Source organism: Manacus vitellinus, unplaced genomic scaffold, assembly GCF_001715985.3.
Source record: "Manacus vitellinus isolate BGI_N305 unplaced genomic scaffold, ASM171598v3 scaffold_0_pilon, whole genome shotgun sequence".
Classification (NCBI taxonomy): domain Eukaryota; kingdom Metazoa; phylum Chordata; class Aves; order Passeriformes; family Pipridae; genus Manacus; species Manacus vitellinus.
In genome coordinates this window covers 9,232,544-9,251,694 of record NW_021938789.1, presented here as the reverse complement: position 1 = coordinate 9,251,694, position 19,151 = coordinate 9,232,544, and the positions used below count along the sequence as shown (strand labels likewise).

The window sequence follows — 19,151 nt, the reverse complement described above, 5'->3', positions numbered from 1 at the left end:
CTATGTGCAGAAATCAGTCCCTATCTGTATTTTTTGAGAAGCAAATAAAAACATGGCTGAAAATAACCCCAGGTCCAAGCTCCACCCCTGAGCTCCTCTCTGAGTATTGCTTGTCCTCCCCGCTGGTGGGTCAGCCCAGTGGAGCAGCCACTTACCTTCTCTAAGGCACCCAGTTATGTCCTTTTCCTCAGGAAACAAGTTACTAATATTCTGTGTGTATAAGCTTATACCATTTATTGGTTGTTTCCTCAGTCCCCACAGTTTCCTTCACACTCTCCAAGCAGTGGAGGAAGTGTTCAATATTCCACAGAAACATGGCATATATGTAAGCTGAGAGTGCTCCTGAGAATATCCATTTATTTAACTCTGTTTTCAGACCACTTCTTACTGCAGCTTTCCAGAGTTTTAGCGGCCCAGCTCACAGTCACCCAAGTGAAACACTGGCAACAGGAGCAGCAAAAGAAAAAGGAACAAGCAGCCCTAAGCAGGGCGGGGGTTCTCAGAGCAGGAGCAAGATTTACTGTGGTACTGATGCTGGGTGGCATGCTGGGTCAGAGCTTGGCATCTAATTTTCTGCAACCACTAGGTGGCACAAAAAATGCTGTTGTAACATCAGCTTGTTCCTGGAAAATTACTTAAGTGTCAAGCTCATGCTGCAGTTTAAGGGGATTCTTATGTCCCTTTTCATCAGAGGTAGATTTTAATGTTTCTCTTAGATGCAAAAGTGTATTGGTTGGAGTCATCCTGTTGAGTGGAAATTAATCTTAGCAGTAAAATTCAGCTTCAGATAGCAAGCACTGCTGGAGACAGTGCTATTCACAGGTGGAGGGTAACACAGCAGAAGATGAGGTGAAGGAAGGTTGCTCTGTTAATTGCATTACAGGACCAGGCACTAAGAAAAATTATCAGTTCTCCTCCTCGTGCTGATAACAGTTCTCTTTTTAGCTTTGGGCAAATCACATAATCTGCTTCATTTCTCTATTTCCATATGGAAGGCAATGATTTCTTACCCTACAGTGGTACCAGAGGAGTTAATTAATACTCATACCTCACAAACAGAAAGAAGAAAGACACTAATGACTCATAAAAGCTACTTGCAAGGAAGAGCTGTCCTGGTCTGTCTATCCTGCAGCATCCAGCTATTGCTGTGACACTGTGATGGTTATAATATGATGGTTGAGTATGGATAAATTTAAAACATACTGAAAGAAATGGACTAACTTTGTTGTTGTTGTTGTTCTCTTTTCAGTATAATTCCTAATATGAATTTCATGTCAAGGGAAAACAACCTAGCTGCTGCTCTCCAAAACCCCTCTGAGTCAAAGAAACAGCTTGATGCTGATGGATGGTGACTTGCATGGCCTGACCCCCGCCCATGGTCCCACTTTCCTCCAGCTGAGGGAAACTCTCACTTCTAATTGGAAGTGTTGGTGTAGTCTCTGGTTCGGTTGTTAATTCATAATTAAAATTCCTAGTTGCTCAGTGTGCTTTGCAGTTTCTGTGAAAGGAACTGGCTCTGGGTTTCTCAGTACGAGAGAGACATGGAGCTCCTGAAGCAGGTCTGGAGAAGGGCAACAAAGATGATTAAGGGACTGGAGTGTCTCTTTTACAAGGACAGGCTGAGGGAACCTGGTCAGTCTTGCAAAGAGGCAACTGAGAGGGGACCTCATCAATGCCTATAAGTACCTGAAGGGAGAGTGTCAAGAGGATGGATCCAGGCTCCTCTTGATGATGCCAAGCAATAGGACAAGAGGCAATGGACAGAAACTGGTGCACAGGAAGTTCCACCTGAATATGAGGAAGAACTTCTTTACTATTGGAGTGACTGAGCACTGGGACAGATTTCCCAGAGAGATTGTGGAGTCTTGTAAAAGCTATCTGGACACAATCCTGAGTAATGTGCTCTATGGGATCCTGCTTAAGCAGAGGGATTGGACTAGAGGACCTCCAGTAGTCCCTTCCAACCTTACCCATTCTGTGATTCTTTAACATCTCTTGTACATCCTCAGGATGAAGATCTTCAGTGATTTTACCACTAAAATATGCAATCTGACTATAATGGCTTCTGATATTCCAGACCAAAAACTAAGACATTTCTGAACACTATTAGGAGCTAAGTAAAAAGAGTAGAGAATCCATTGTAAATTATTAGTGACTGGGGAAATCCCAGCACAGCAATTGGTACGGCTGCTGTGGTCATGAGATGACATATTTCCTTACACTCTTCTCTTTATTGAGTGTAGTGGATATGGATACCCTAAGGAGAGACAGAGGATTTTACAGGGTATACAGGGTACTACTTTTCACCGTTTAGAAAGAAAGGGTTTAAAGGTTCAGATAAGGACAGTATTGAAAAAAGAGAATTTGGCAGGATGCCCCTGAGAAAACAATGAACAATGATATTCAAGAATGCTTTATACACTGATTTCATTGCCAATGAAAAGAGACTGACTGTGTCTTCCCATAATCATAGAGGGTATTTATGGCATAAATGTAATTTTGGTTTATCTGAAACTGAGTTTTATCAGCTGTCCTTTAGCAAACTGAGGAATCAGGCTGTGAATGAGAGAAACATGAAAACTGTCAGACCAAAACACACCCAACAAAACAAATGATTACTGATTGGCCTTGAAGAAAACTGAGAAAAACAATTTTCGTAGCAAAAATAAGACACTGAAGTGCTGTAACTGCAGTGCCAAACTGATTTCCAACCACTCACCAGAGTATTGGCTTTGTTTTTCCAGTGATAAATTTAGTTTTTCCGCTTGTCCCCACTGCACATTTTTGTGACGATGTTGGAGACTTTTCAATTTCCATTAAAGTCTTTAAACAGTAAATAAAGTGATCTTGCAGCCTATGGGAGAGCTAATGCAGTAGATAGAAGATGTGTAGGAAAGAGTTTATACATTTTCTCTCTGAAACCATACTGTGGCCAGGTGACAGCAAGCACTGCACAGCTTCAGGAGCATCCAGGAGTTCTTCACATGGACCAGAAAATCAAGGACATATTTCACTGGCTCATTTCCTTGCTCTGCTACTGCTGCAGTGCCCCTGTGCCTGGGCCTCCCTGGCTGTGATGCATCACCAGGGGTTGTATAGCAGTGCCTGTCCACTATAGTGACATGCCTACTGTGTGTGTGCAGGGTGCGGAAAAAAGTGTCTTGGGTTCCAGCTTTGAATGCTAGCATTAGGGTCGTAATCCTTTGGGACCCATGGCTTGCCCCCACTCATAGCTAGGCCTTGCCCACATTCACTAAGTAAGTACAGCTCTCTCCTCATGGCCAGAGGCTATGTGGGGCAGTTAGTCATCATGGCAACCTGAAGAAAGTGTTTTATTATCTGGAAAACAATGCTTTATACAGGAAATATAATAATACATCCAGCAACAGTACCTACTTTTAACCCTTAGCATCATTTTGTCCCAAATAATTAGCTTCTGATACTGTTTCTTTTCTAGACACAGAAATCCTGGTATGTTGTTACTCCTCTAAATGGATCAAGATGAATCTCAAACCATAATAAAGTGATAGCAAATTATAGATCATTTTAGTTTAAGAAAAAAAGCTGAGATAGTCGGAGAAATTAAATGAAAGGGAAGAAAAACATCATAAAGAAAGACAAGTATTTGACAAAGAGCTATTAGACCTAAGAAATTCCCTTATTCTTACTGCTCAGGGAATGTACTTATTTTTCCCACGTAGAACATTCACAATACCTTATTTAGTAATATTTCAAGAAGATTTTTTTGCATCTGGCATTAAGTGCCATTGTTGCAATGTTCTGGCAGCATACTACACTGTAAAGCTAACACATTAGCATATTACAGAGATGAAAATAAGCGGGAGAAGGCTCAGAAAATTTTCAGTGCAAAGCACAGCCCTTGTTACCTCCAGCTCCACAGAGGTTTCATGCTGTAATGTCATTCTTCTGCTTTCTGCTCCTCTGACTGTAAGCACAGACTTTTTTTTCCTTCTCATTTTTAATTTTTTTTGGTGAAAAGGTCATCAACTTCAAGTACATTGTATGTGTTGCAATGCATTACTATGTGGGAGCAGTGATATGAATCAAGTGAGGTATGGGCACTGGTATGGTCTTTAGGATTATGCAAGCTATAAGCACAGAAGCTGACCCAGATTGGACGTGTAGTAATTTCTGAATCATCTTTAGTGGCATGAGTAGAATTGGATGGAGCTTTATAAGAGACTTACAACATTTTTCTATTTGTGCTTGTTACAGAAATTGCTATGCAACTGATCTTTAAGTGAAACAGTTTTCATTAATAGCTATCAAATACCACCCTGAGTGGTATTAATGAGGTCAATGCAGAGATTGAATAATTATTATCAGCATTTCTTATAACAGGCCAAAATATCCTTTTCATAAAGGAGATAGACAAAATAAATTTTGGTTCATGACATAATTGTTGGGTGTTATGAATTCTTTTTATTTAAAAAGTCTACATGAAATATTTCCAAACATAGTAGTGCATTCAGGAGTTAAAAAGACAAGACTGAGAAAGTCTAAGCTGACAGCAAAATACTATGACAAATAGAATGAGAAGTGTGAAATACTTCACAAAATTCACTAAAGACTTTGCAATTGCAGTCCATTTTTATGGCCAAGGTCCTCAGTGTCAATCACAGAAGACCAAAAGAGAGAGCGTGGAAGTTGTGAAGAAAGGAAATGCATTTTTAAATAATCCTCAGTAAATACTATTATTATTGGACTCTTAATAAGCATTCAGATAGGTTTTAACACCCTGCATATATTGTCCATGTCCATTGGGATGTGATGTAAAATTAATGGACTACATTATGTTCTCATTGGCACTGGTGTAAATCCAGAGTAAGTCATTGGACTACATCATGATAATTTCCAGTTTTTCAAGGAGTAATCAAATAGAAATTGATCCAATGTTCCCTGACTCTCTCTGACAATCCTTTGAATAGGAACTACTCATAAATAGATAAATGAGAACATCATGCTCACTGCATGTTCTCCACTTCTTAATAAGAGAAAAAATAACACCACAATGTTTTTTCCCACGTGCCTTCTTGGTAGACCACGTCTCAGTGTGAGAATTGCAAAGTAGTGCCAGCCTCAATGATCCTGTGTTCTAAGAAAAACAAAACTGGTGGGTCTGGGGAGCACAGGAAGCATAACTGTGAAATCTGAAGCCATCTGCCACCCAAAGGAATGCCAGGGCACAAGAGAAGTGACATGAAAGTATCTGATCATGGTCAGCTCAAAAGTAAGGAGAGCAACAGAGAAAGATGTGAAATGAGAGGAAACCGCCACTGGAGGCCTCCGAGTGCTGGATACTGGGGTAAATAAAGATTTCAGTGACAGAAGCAGGAACTATTGCTCAAAAGTACAAAATCCAAGTCCTACCCAAGGCAAATCCCCAGAGGGGCTGTCTGCCTCCAAGCGCTGCAGTCCAGCTCACACCTTGCTGCATTTAGTGTGACGCTGCTTACAAAGGGAACAGGCTGGGCATGGCTAAACTCTCCTTCTCCTTGCCAGTGAAACACACAGCAATCTAATGTACAAGCTGTCCATCTATTTTATTTCCTAGCAAACACTCAGCCTCTCTGAGCAGACTCACCATTTCCCTGCCATGTAAGTGGACACACAGTGGTGCCTAGGAAGAGTATGCTGTGTAAGACACACAGAATGGAAAGCATTTTGTCTTCAGTCTTCAAAAAATGATGCTACAGCACAGTCCAGAGGTGAATCAGGCCCTACAGAAATAGAATGACTGAGCAGCTACAGGCAGACATGGACCTTTTTACTGTGGATTTCATTACCATGGCATCTACTCCACTGTCTGCCACAGTCTGGTGTTGGCAAAGCAAAGATGCTGTTAAAGGCCAGACCTGGTAGAAGGGCTTTGCATTCCTAAATGATTTAATCAAAAAGCAGAGCATAAACCCCACAGGCAACATGCCTGGCATGAGGTTTATTTTTACTGTGTAACTTCAAGCACTGGAATGTCCTGAACCAGTTCCAGAAGGGTTAACGCTTTCATGCCTCACAGCCTGGCCAGGCAGCACACCCAGTGCTGAGGGTATGGGCTGTATCCTCGCTTTTCTTATACCTCAGTCAGTTATCAAAATAACCATGCTTTTCCTGCCTTCCTTAGCTCACCATTCCTCTGGGGCCTTCCTGAATTATCACTCCCACATCTCGTCTTCCTTGTCCGGTCTTGTTCCTAGAAACTTCCCTTCTTCACTGTGGCTGAGACCCACTGCCACCCAGCTCACAGCACTGACTGGGCTCCCCAGCTTGCTGCTAGTGGGCCCATGTGAGCCCAGATGAACAATTTCTTCTTTCAGACATTAGGAAATCAACACTCATGTGTTCATCACTGGGTTTTTCGCTTGGGGAAGTGTTGCCTTGCATTACCTTCAGAGACAGAGACAGTTTTTGTTGTTTAGAACAGAGTTAAGCAGCTAAAAGACACAAGACAAGCCACTTGTACTGACAAAAGGCAGCACTGCTGGCAGATTCTTGCTTATGTGCTCCCTGGAAGAATACAGAGAAAGTGGGAAATGTTAGTAGAAACAAAATTTGTTTGCTGTAATCTGCTGATTACACCTGATCTTCTAAAATACGTGCTCTCTATCCAACTCTAAAATCCCAGTTCTGAGCAACCACAGTCACCTCTTCTTGTTTTAAAACTTTTGCAAGGTGGTAGGACTGACCATGTTGTGTTTCGTCCTGGGTTTTCTTATGTTTCTTTCTAATGGAAAAACTAAGAGGCCACTACTGGAAAACCCTGTAAGTGATAGGACTTTTCCAAGGTCTGCTGTCACAGCTTTCATTTTTTTCCAGTCAATGCCACTTCGACAAGTCCTGGTGCCCTGTACACTTCCACATTGCATTGCCATCCCATATGGGTTTCTTTTCTCCAAAGTGTTCCCATTCTCTTTCTAAAATCAATTTTTGCATTTCCCGCCTAGGCAGGGACTTTGAACAACTTCTATTTGAAGAGACAAGACAGTTGAACAAGAAAAGAAGTGTTGTTCAGGAACCGAGACAGAGAAAAAAACAGCTTGCTCAAGGGCACAGAGGAACTTTCCAGCAATAAAAGGCATGAAAACAGGTACTCACTCTGTAGCTTTTCCATAAAACACTTCCTTTGTTCAGAGAAGCAATAAAGCATCACAATTGTGAAGTCATCATAATCTTATCTTGTTTTAAGTGGATGTCTTTTAAAGGAAAAAAACCCCACACATACATCATCTTTAACCCCTCACTATCCATGGAGTCCATCTTCCTCTCAAAAGTGAGCAGGAATTAACATTTCTGTAGTTCTAATAAGAACCCATTATTTAGAAGCATAACCCTGTCTCAGCCACCACCAGAGATCTATACCAAGCACAGCAAATTTATTCATTAGATTTATCCTATATTTATTAACAGCCCAGCTCAGAAAAAGAGTCAGTGACAAAAACCATCTGGAATAAACATAATGGAAAACAAACAATGTAATATATTCCGTCACTCCAGTCTAATTGCAGTGTTTGGTGAACATACAAGTGACAATTTACAAGCCAAACTCTTATTAAAGGGAAAAATGAGCTGTGCGGGGAAGCACAAATCAAAGTAACTAATCAACACAGACAACACATTCAAGGATTTAAGAGCCAAGGTACGGCAGTCTTTTATTCCTCTTTGTTTTCAATTTGGGAGACCTGCTGTGATGTTGCAGTACATTATATGTTATATACCTCTTTATGCAACACTGGAGAGAAGCATGTCTCTGAGTGTTGTCTTATTTTTTACCAGCTACAGACTGTGACTTTTGGGTTTAAAAAGTTCTTATCCTATCACTTAAGCTGGGAGCAAGGTGAACTGTCTGAGGCAACAGCTTTCTTTTAAGGCAACTCTCCTCTTTTAGCATATAATAAAAGCTTGGAATTAAGGATAGAGTTAGAAAAGGTTGGAGTTAGCTAAAAGCAATGCCAGTTTGATATGAAACGAATTCTTATTGAGTGAATTGATTCAGCAAGAGAAAAAGGAAGGAGATCTCTCCTTCCCATGCAAGAATCTGAACAACACGTGGCTGCTGTCCATGAGCTGTTTCAGCTTGGAAGCTGGAACTGACTCATTAGATGCATCTGGTGTCCCCAGGGAAGCAAAAGAAAACACTGGCAGCAATGAAGAAAAGATGGTAGAAGCCATCTGAAGCAGAAATCGGCCAAACACCCTGTCTGCATTAGAGCATCATCTTCAAGAACAGCATTGGGCACCAGCATGAAAACTAGCACTCAAAGACATAGCAAAGGGGTACAGTACGTAACACACCTTTTGTCTGGGGAAAGAAATCCCATAATCTGGAAAATACCACCTCAAACCAACAGGGAAAAATATTAAGACTTCATTACAACAACAGGCAACAGGCTAGCATTGCAGTGAAATCAATGCGAGCAAATATGCATACAGAAGTGTGGTCGTGGCTTCCATAAATGTAGAAAAATATGATTTATAAAATCCTACACTAAGAAATTGTGTTAGTGAGGAGATGTTGAAGAAGTTTTTTTCAGTATTTCTATGATAAAAAAAGAGTGAGAAAGAGCTACACCAAGGGGGACGAAGATGTCAAAAGCCCCACATGTTGCTTTATCTGCTGTAAGGAGAGGGATCACCAGTTACTACCACCCCACACGTTGAGGTGCCTCTCTGGACTTTCATGTCCCTTCCTTGCCTGCAAGAATCCAATATTCTTCATATTTTGGAAATGGCATTGTAGTTCAAAGACGTTCTCTCATGAAATTGTCTCGGAAACAACATTTATCAATGAGAAGGCATTTAATATTTCTCACAGAACTGTTATTTTCCTGGAACAGGGTCTAGTGGTCTGTTTCAGGGTCCAGCAGGCCCTGAAACCTAGCTTGTTCTCAATCATAATGTAGCCTTATTCTCAGCAGGAAAGCTGATAACGTGCAAGCTTTTGTAATAGCTCATGTCTATGGAAAAATGTCCAAAACTTAGTTTCTGCACCTGCTGTTTTCAGAAAGAAATAGGTGTGACATCCCTTTCTCCTTGAAGAGGTGATGTCATAAATGTGGCCACAGTGGTATGTTTCTTCATTTAAGAGGCAAGGTGAAAAGTTAGAGAAATACACCCCTGAGAATTTTGAAATTTCAGTGCTCCATAAAGGACAAAAATTTTATTGCCAGCTTACTGTAGATCCATCTCTCCAGAGCCTCATTGCATCATCTGTATTAGCATGCAAATCAAGATGACATAGCTGTTGCTGACTAATTTCAAATGCAATATTCACAGCGCAGATTCACTGTTGGGATTGTCTTTGGCAACAACTTCATCCATCTCTGCATGCTGTTGACCTGAAACTATAATTTTCTTCAACTAGTAAGATAAACACGAGGATGACTCTTTCCCTCATGTGCTGAGTTCATGCCTATTCTCAAAAAACAGTATTTGAGTCACCTGTCAAACCCCACAGGTATTGTATTCATTTATGTCTTTCTTCTTCTAACTACTTTGATTTAAGCAGAATCCCCAAAAATTGTATTTGTTTTTTCTCTGATTTCCACTTAAGATATAGGAATTTAAATAATGTTCAAAAATGGGTATAGATAAAAGAAGGATGACTGCCCATTTATAGATTACAAAATTCTAGGTGTCTGTAGTGTCTGTCAATAATTGTAATGATAAAATATCTTAATTATAAGTTAATATGGATTCTTACCCTCTTGTTCTATGACCACTGGTGGTCAGTCTAACTAGGGAATCTGAAAATTTTCCTTCCTGAACAAGGAATGGTCATGAATCCAGAGCATTTTCTTTAAGGAGCAGAACATAACAGCCACAGTATGATCAACTCAACATAGTCGCATAGAATCCAAGTCCTCAGCTTTGTAACTGGGGATCATTCTGCCCATCAGGGATGCCCAGGCACTTGTTTTGTTGTGCTCTTGAACTCTAAGGGATTTTTGTAGTCCTCCAGGACTCCCTAGTCTGGATTTTTTCCTCTAAGGGAGGAGATTCAGGGGACATGCTAATGACTGTGCAGGTAGGGGGAAGGTTGTCCATGCACCGAGGGGCAGTAATCAGAGCATGCTGGCACTGCCCTTGCTATTGCAACCATGGGATGCTGAATCTGGTTCCCCACTGTCACAAAAAAACCCAAACAGTCCTAATGCTTTCTTTTGACTTCCAGCACTGCCACCTTTCCCCACATACCCCATCAAAGGCTTTCAGTGCTGTCGAGGATGTGAACTACTGATAACTGACAAAGTCAATTTGTGGTGAACACAGAAATTTTTCTCAATGTTTTCAAGGACTTCACAGGGACAAAGCAGCTGAGATACTGAGCTATCTCAATGAACTATCTATCAACAGCCCCTCAAGGCAGAAACTACTTGCTAGAGCAGCAGCTGACAAACTGACAGAGAGATGACATTCAAAGAAAGAATTGTTTTAGTTACCATGTAGTCTGCTTCAATATTATTTTAGAAAAAGATGGATGCAGATCTTACATTACTGCAATTGCAGATTTCAGGAAACATCTCAAAAGCCACAGATAATATCTTAAAAATATAACAGAAATAATTCCCTCTGGAATAGCAGATTTCCCTCCCCTCCCCCTGCCCAGCAACATTTAAGATATCAAGTGTGTTAGTTACTTCACTGGACTGCAGAAGTTGGCAGTCACTCAAAGTTGCATTAACTAACATCAGTTGATAACCTCTGTTCCAGCAGGTTCACAACAAAAAAATTCATGTTCCCATTACAACCCTCCATTGCAGCAGCTCACTTAGAGCAGCTTCCAGACTTGCTTCACATCTGCAAACTGGTATTTCAGTGCATTGCTTCCTTGCTGCCAAGAGGTTTTGCATTACAGACACCACAGTCCTTGTAACTGGTCTCAGCTCTCCAAACAGGTCCGATGTGGATATTTTGCTACTTATGGGTCAGTTTTGCTGATTGTCTTGTCAACACTTCTGTTGAGAACTTTCTGGCAGGTTTGGAGGGTTTATTTCTACCTCTGACCCAATGGGATGATTGTAGGCACACAGGACTGTGTCAAGGATTAAAAGCTGTTTTCTTTCCCTCTTACAAAGAACCTGTTTATTTATGTGTGGCAATGAATGGACATATACTTTCAGAATTCAGGAAAACTACCTTCAGTTTTCTCTATCTTCATACTCGGTCCTCACATCTGTAAGGCCAAGAGGTGGTATACAGGGACATAAATACACATGTGCTGAAGTGTTGCACAAGACCAGTAATGGATAGCAGAGCTTCACAGAGAGAAAGAGATCTTGAGATAGACACAAGAGAAGTCTGTCACACATCAGAAGGTAATCTCTTCATATTGCAAGAATTTATTAAGGAGAGCCACTCTCTGAGTTAACGCTGCTGTCAGGTAGCCTGTGGTCTTTGAAGTCTTTGAACATTTGCAGTCTTTAAATAATTAGAATTGTCAGAAAGAAAAACGGTCTGTCAATCAGAAGTTTTCACAACTTCTTCTCATTTATATGTAGATTTCTAAACCTGAAAACCTGATATTGTCAAACAATATACTAAAATAGAACTCTTCAACTTCAACAATTTTTTTTTCTTTTCTCTTTTCTTCTTAACTCTTCAGTACTGGATACGGAAGAGATCTTAAATCTTTCAAAGTGGAACTGGAGGAAATGCTCTCTTTAGGCAAAATTCTAGGTTTGATCAGTCCACTTTTGTTTTGGGTACTGACTGGTCCCAGAAGATGTCTGGGGGAGGAAACCATCAGGAAATGCATAGCATTAGGCAGCAATTAAATGCCAGGCACTAATTAAAGCATCCATTAGCCTTGGGTATCAGTTTACAGGGGTTGTCAACCTTCATGCTTTGCTTACATTGTGATCTACTTTGCTTGTACCTGCAGAGATGGGGATTAGACACTGAAATCCAAACAGGGGGACAGTTTGGTCCATCAGCTGTGCTGGGGCATGCTGTCCCCATCAGACTTCTTCTGCATCCCAAGCTTTCTCTACTCCAGAAAGGATGAACACTAGCCATGCTGTTTATGGAGTAAAGAGAGGCTGATTTGAGGTGCAAAAAGAGGAAAACCTGTATTCTGGAACAGTCTGGGATTAAGGGTTACCATATCCTGAATAAGTGAGAAAGGAAGAGGTTTCAAGAAGTATTGGAGAATGAGGGGAAAAAGAGAAGGAAAGAGCATATCCTGCATCATCACTGAGCTCTTCTAACACCTCTCCAGCACTATGAACCCTTCAAAAGCCTTTTCAAAGGTGGAGGCAAAAGCTCCAAAGCTTGGTTGAAATGAGGCATTTCTTTTCTTTCAAGTGAGGCTGGTGCCTTGTGTAAAGACTGAGTCCATGCTATAACATCTTATGTCATTATAATTAACAAAGCCTTTGATAATATGTGCAATAATCCATACTTAAGATCAACAAAGTCAAGTTTAAACAGTTCACACATGTCACAGACTGTCTCAAGTGATTTCTTTAAAAAGCAAACTCTTCAAGTGTGAAAGTCAGGGAGAGAGGGAGAAAAGAACTACAATTTTTAGAGCAGTAAACTGATATCCAATAGCAAAACATTTGGATGAAACTGTGTATATGACTTCTTTTCCTTGAAAGAAAATTATTTGAGATCTATTCTTTCCATTTTTGTTCTCAAATTTATTCCCGATATAAGATCTCGTGTTCTTAGATACTCCACTCATCAGATTTCATAGCTGTACCTCATGAAAATGAAACTGTAGAATAAAAAAGATCAAAAGATTTTGCTCAGTTGTTTCCATAGGCACTACATTATTTCTTCTGGGAAATTGTGCAAGGGGAAGATTTCAACCTGCTCCCAGTACACATCAGTGAGAAAGCAATTCACAAGTGAGGCAGCTCCTTTTACTCTTTTTGTTGCTTATTCTCTTTGAGCTCACATCAGACTAGTGCATTTTGCAGTTGGTTTGTAACTTGAAAACAAAAGTTGAATGATTGGATGAAAATATGTCATAACAAACAATCCTAAAACACATGTGGTTTATTGGTTTTCAAGCTAGGAAGTGACATCAAGCATCCAGATACGGATACTTTTCATTTAGTGCACGAGTACTGCATAGTAAGACAGAGTACATTCCTCTCTGTAAAATATATGCAAAACTATTTAAAGATGTTAAAATTCAAAGCCATAACCATCTGCTTATCACAGACATCTGTTGCTTCAAAGCAAAGGACTATATGAAAGGTTCAGAAAGCTTTAGAAATCAAAAGATGCATTTGCCAAGAGACTAATGGAACACATGAATATACATAAATTCAAAAACTATAACAAACTGCTGTTTTCTCCCTGGAGTGCCATTGAACCAGCTAGGTATGAGAGAGGTGTGTTGCAAAGAAAAAAGCTCTTACCCATCCGTGTACTGAAAATTAAACTTTTTGTCATTCCCCAAACACTCTTTGAAAAACAACATGTTCTTCCTCCCTCATCAGAGAAGTCTGAATTTCACATCAACCCCACTCATCTCTGACTCGCTCCTGTCAGTGCACCTTCAAGATGTGATTCTTTGTCTCTCTGCAAACTTCTTTGTACAGAGCCTTTCTCCATTCTCGCTCAGGGAGGTGACACCCCAGTGTCACTGGAAGCAGCACACTGCAGCTCTGCAGCCCAGCATGTCCATTAATTTCTTTGCTGTTTAGGCACCCAGGTCTGACTGTCTGGATGAAGACAAGGAAGGCTTTTCCGTTGCCTTCAATGAATCATGGGCATCTCTGCCAGTGGACAGTGCCCCTCTCCCCATGCGGATCTTGCATTGCCATGGAAATAAATAAATCAAGAGGAGGGCTGGGAGAGGTAGAAAGCTATTTAGGGCAGCATCCATGTTCCTCTGGGCACCTGATGCAAGAGGAGATTGCAGCACTGTATCTGCAAAAGATAAAGCTGGTATTGCCCTGTGGGTCTGTGGCAGATTTTTGTTGTGAGGATTGGAAGGCAGGATTTGCATCTGTCAGACATGGGGGTTTGGCTGCTAAAAGTTGTTGCAAACTGGGAAAAAGTGTGAGGCAAATAGAAGGTACAAAGTCTTAGGGATCAGGTGCTTTTGGAAAGGCTACAAGGAATGCAAGGGGACTAGAAACTGAACAGGAAGATACTGAGAAGTCTGAGTGCATGAAATTTTTTCTCAGGGTAGTACCATCTGTACCTTGTCAGTGGAGCTAATCCATCTTCCATTTATTTGTTACCATATCTGCATATTGGTAGCCATCAAAACGTCAGGGAGGATCTCACAGACAAGAGGAGAAATTTGGCATTTCAACACCTATTTGCCAGGCCTATTGATGTCAATAAGTACATGAACTAGATAGAGAACAAAGAAATATTTCTTGATCTTAAATTACATCATGAAGCTCAGAGAAAGGTGATCTGTCCCCTGCAATAAGTTCCAAATAACCATACAGGAAGTGATTATTTTAAATATGAGCATGAACATAAAGATGCATTTTATAAAGAAATCAAAACATTTCTTCTGTCATTTAATTTTTCTCTTAGTCACGTTATCTGTGACCCCTTAAACATCACTATAAATCGCATAGAATCCCATCGACCACAAGTTCCACAACTTTTGGGTTCACTGACACCACTTTATAAACTGCCTTTCTCCTCTTTGTTTTCCTTCACACAGTCTTTGTATTTCCCTGCCACATTCCCATTGTCCTTGAAATCAAAGAAATCAAAGAAATCAGAGAGTTCTCTGTGTTGGTCACAAACAGAGAACAGAAATGGTCAGCAATCAGAAAAGCAAACAGAGCCTGCCTGAGGCGTGTACAGATTCTGCTCTGTACACTACTCACAAGCAAAACAAGGTAAGATATTTATTTATTGTGCTGACATACATGCATTACTCAAAGGGACAGCAGGATAATGACATTACTAGTATTAGGAAATTCATCTTAAGTTTAGATTATCTCAGAGTTTTTACGAGGCAAGAGAACGTACAAAGTTTGCTTCAGCTAAATAAAGCCCTTTACTTACATGGCTTGCAAGAACTTCCAGCAGCTGTAGCCTCTGACTTGCACTGCGTACAGATATTGTGCCTTGCTGAAAGCCTCCTAAGTTTGACACAGGAGACAGCACATAACTCACCGGTGCTTTAGATTGATAAATCCTTTAAAAATGCTCTCAGATGTTTTTTTATCAGTGGTACGCACTGACAGTAGACTGCAAAGCAGAAAGCCTGTCTGGTGTTATGAGGAAAGCGTTCCCCCTCTACTGAGTCCAAAAAAGAAAAAAAAAAAAGAAACCCTTGACCTCAACAACTAGAATAAATCTACTGTATCTGCTGGCTCTTTTCTGAATGCATACTTGAGCAGTAACATAAGAGCGAGCGATCGCAGCGCAGAAACCGTGGCATGTGTGCTCTGTACCAGGAGGGTATGTGAGCAATGCTTCCAGCACAGGCACCGCAAAGTGAAAACACAATGTGTGTTTTCGGCTTTTAATTTTTTCCGATATTTTAAAAATAAAACAAAGATGACAGACTTCTCTACTTCAATTCATGGCTCCCAAGTGGCAGTGCTCTCAAGCTCTGTCCCCTCTGCTGGCGTTCCTTGTCTTCCATATGAGGTTACTGCTGACTTTCTATTTCAAACCTCGATTTTCTGAGAATCTTTCTGTATCTCAGCCAGGAAATGTAACCCAGACTGAATTTTAGCATTTCAGACATCACAAATGCAATGAATCGCCTGCAAGAAAAATGAGTGTTTTTCAGACTTTTTTTCTCCTTCAGAATATCTGTTTACTTTTTTTTTTTTCTCTCCCTCTTTCCTTTTGTCTACTTAAACTTATTAAACTTCATAAAAGCAAGCATAGCTTTTGGAACATGTCCTCAGTAGAACAAATATGGAGATGAATAAGAAAAGCAAAATAATGACATAGCTTAAAATAGGTAAATGTAAGGTTTCAGGAAAAAAAAAATTCCTTGCTCCATTGTAAAATTACACTTTCAAGAATAAAGAAAATAGTTTAAATATAGTAATATAATTCTTAGACGATGAGTACAGAGATTTTATGTGGAGGATGAAAAAACCTATTAGAGGAGTAGCAAAGATAAGAAAGAAAATCAAAGTCCTTATTCATTCCATTGTATTCAGTTGCAAAAGAGGGAAAAAGAGAAACAAGCTTACAGTCTAACATCAAACTTTAAAATATTGTAAATGCAATTTTTCTGGTTTTATGAAACGTAAAGATAAAACAAACAAAAAAACCCTCAAACCTTTTAATAAGCATTTCTAGCTTAAGGAAATAATAGTTTTTAATGATGAATGATCAAATGATCTCTTTTGTCAACTGTATTTTTCCCCTTGTGTGACAATGGACTTGAAAAAATCCCCTACACATTTTTTTTCTTGAACCTCAGACTTGGGTTCAGCTTTTATTTTTGCTTCTTTTTTTTTGTAACTTTATTAAGACATGAAAACACACGTACAACTTCAAAGTCGTTTATTAGTAATTAAATTGTCTCTCCCAGTTGTAGTTGACTAGTAGCAGTGATATATTTTGTTGAATATGAAAAGCCTCAGTTTCAATTTAGTTTCCATTTGTATCATTTCTTTTGTCAAATACTGAAACCCTAAGTCTGCAATAAATTAATTTTGACTCTTTTCAGCTGCTCCTGCTATTTTCACCTTCTCATTCTCCACTAACATTTTCAAAATATGATGCAGTGTCAAATCACACATGTATATCTTGAATTTCAAATTATTTGCACTGGGGTTTGGTTTTGATTTTTTTTTTTTTTTTTTTTTTATTAAAATACATGTTTGAAAGCTATTACTTTAAAACCGTTTTGAGAACAAGTGTTATTCTTAAGATACCACAACACCTTTTGTCTGCAGTGGGTACAAGTCTCACACCTAGGACTCATTCCCACAGGTGGGTGCAGAGCTGCCCTGCTCAGCCACGCAGAGCTGAGCCTGTTGTCACCTGCCGTGCAGGACCTCTCCCCTCTCTGCTAAACCACCAGCAAGGATGCTTTTTCTCCCTCTCTCCTGGTTCATCTTTTCTATTTTTGGAAAATAGCTAGGATTTTTTACTTTTACTCTCATTTTATGATGTGGAGACCTTGTGATCTGGTTTGTAGGAACAAGGCTTGGCACACGGGACTGCTCGCACACGCCCGGGTTGCAGGCAGCAGTCCCGTGAGCAGGGTGTATCAGAGCCCGTCCAGCTTTCTGTCTGTAACTACCAGAGGCTAAACTTCAAAAACTATGACCAGAGAGCTATGACCTGCTGCTTTGTGAAGTGTTTAGAGGCAAGTAGAATATATACCTAACTTCTGAGGACCAAACGGTGTTGTTTTCAATACCAATATCTAAAACACAGCAGTAATTTGTGTACCAGCTAATTATTCCAAGGCACGACTTGGTTTCTGCCCCAGGAATCTGGCTTTTGACAGAGGAAGAAACAAGCCATTGGGCAGTGCACTTGCAGCCCCCCAGGCATGGACGATGTCATTTCTCCCCAGCCTGTTTCAGCCACACCCCGACTGTGTAAGCCCTGCAAGCCTCTGGGTACTCTGTTTTGCTGTGGCCATGTGCAATCTTGTCTCATGACTGGAGGCAGCTGGTCACTGCAAATGTCATCTGCTTTACTGAATATTGTATATACATTCACAGATGTTTATATAGCAGTTAAGAAAATAGTTACCAAACTAAGGGTCGCAGCTACAACTGCAATTGTGAATGTGAACATGGAACCTTGGCCAGGACCCCATGAGCTGTAACGCAAATGGAAAAGTACGACACATGTAGGATGAAGTCTGTGTCGTGATCAACCCCATCAAAAATGTTAAAATGGTTTTTCTTCTTCTTCCTTTTTCTTTAACCCTAGAGGCAGTGTAGACCTTGATACATAAATTAATGTCCTGTGTTTCTTATTTATCATTCAAACAGCACCCAAGAGATTGGTTGGGCTGTGCTGCCTTCAGGCTGGGAGTGCTGCTCGGATGGCATGGCACTATGGTTATCTCTGAGACCCTGAGAAAGTAGGTCCCTGGTGACACAGTCCATTGAACTATCTTAATGAAACTTTTTTGAAATCGTCTAATTTTATGCACAGTTTTAAAAAATTTGGTCATCACAGGGATATTCATCCCAGTAGCTGTTATTTCCAAAATCTTTTACTTTATTGCTCATACACAGAGCCAACAGGAACCACAAGGCTTAGTTTCACTTTTTCATGTAAAGGCTGGGCAAGAAGGACTAAAACACTGATGCAATGGTGATGTAAGATGACATGGCAGGTAAATTTGAGCTAGAGAGCATATTTCCTAACATGATAAACTTTCATTACCTTTAGATGGTTCATGTGGACATAAACTGTGCCATTGACTGACTCCATGGAGGCACAGTCCTGACTAAAGGCACCTATACTTTTTCTAGGATCAGTCTGGAGACACATGTACCAAAGCACTTTTGGTGGAGGCATCAAGTTGCCCTGAGTCAGTTCAGTCCAGCATGACTTGGTCTGTCCCTGATGGAGGCAGTCTATGTCCTGCAGCACTACTTTGGGGGTGTGCCCCATGGTCTTCAGTGCTCCAGGAGGATGTATTTGCAGAGGTGCAGTGTTAGAACACAATCACAGGGGTAATTTGGGATGGAAGGGACCTTTGGAGTTCATCTCATCCAACATCTGCTCAAAGCAGGTCTAATCAGCTGGCAGCTGTCTCTGCAATGATGACTATTATTCAGAGTTTTCCATGCCATGCAGCACATCTGACCCCATTACCCCCAAGAGCAAGGAGATGACTCAGTAATTATGATCCAGAGGGATTTTGCATCCTTTATCTCAGGTAATTACAAGCTCGTGATTATTGCAATAGCTGATTACCCAGTCGTTTCATTATACTTACTGGCACTGAAGCCAGAAAATAATATCTCATTTTACAGATGTGGACTTAGGGCACAAGGATGACATTAGCCAGAGATCCCAGTCTGTGCACAGTAAGAAACTGAGTGGTCATCTCTCCGGGCTGGCATTGTACAGGCTGTCAGCCCTCTGAGCATTCCTGCTATTAGTTAGCTGTTAGTTATTAATAGCCACCTTGCTATTACAGATCGTTTTTTGAAGAAAGGGGTGAAGTAACACAGCATTTGTGAAACACCAGCTATGTAATG

The 19,151-nt window shown here is 40.4% G+C and overlaps 1 protein-coding gene across 2 annotated transcripts in view; it reads right to left on the bottom strand.

Moving 5' to 3' along the window:
- The window catches only part of C1QTNF7 (C1q and TNF related 7), a 50,539-nt gene that overhangs the window by 20,371 nt on the left and 11,017 nt on the right, over positions 1-19,151 (bottom strand). The window contains exon 1 of one of the 2 annotated variants that reach the window (XM_008930355.3): positions 15,010-15,275. The exons of the other annotated variant lie outside the window; for it this stretch is intronic. The gene's annotated coding sequence lies outside the window, so the exon portion shown is untranslated. Of the gene's footprint in view, positions 1-15,009; positions 15,276-19,151 lie in introns of those variants that run through there. 2 annotated transcript variants of the gene reach the window in all.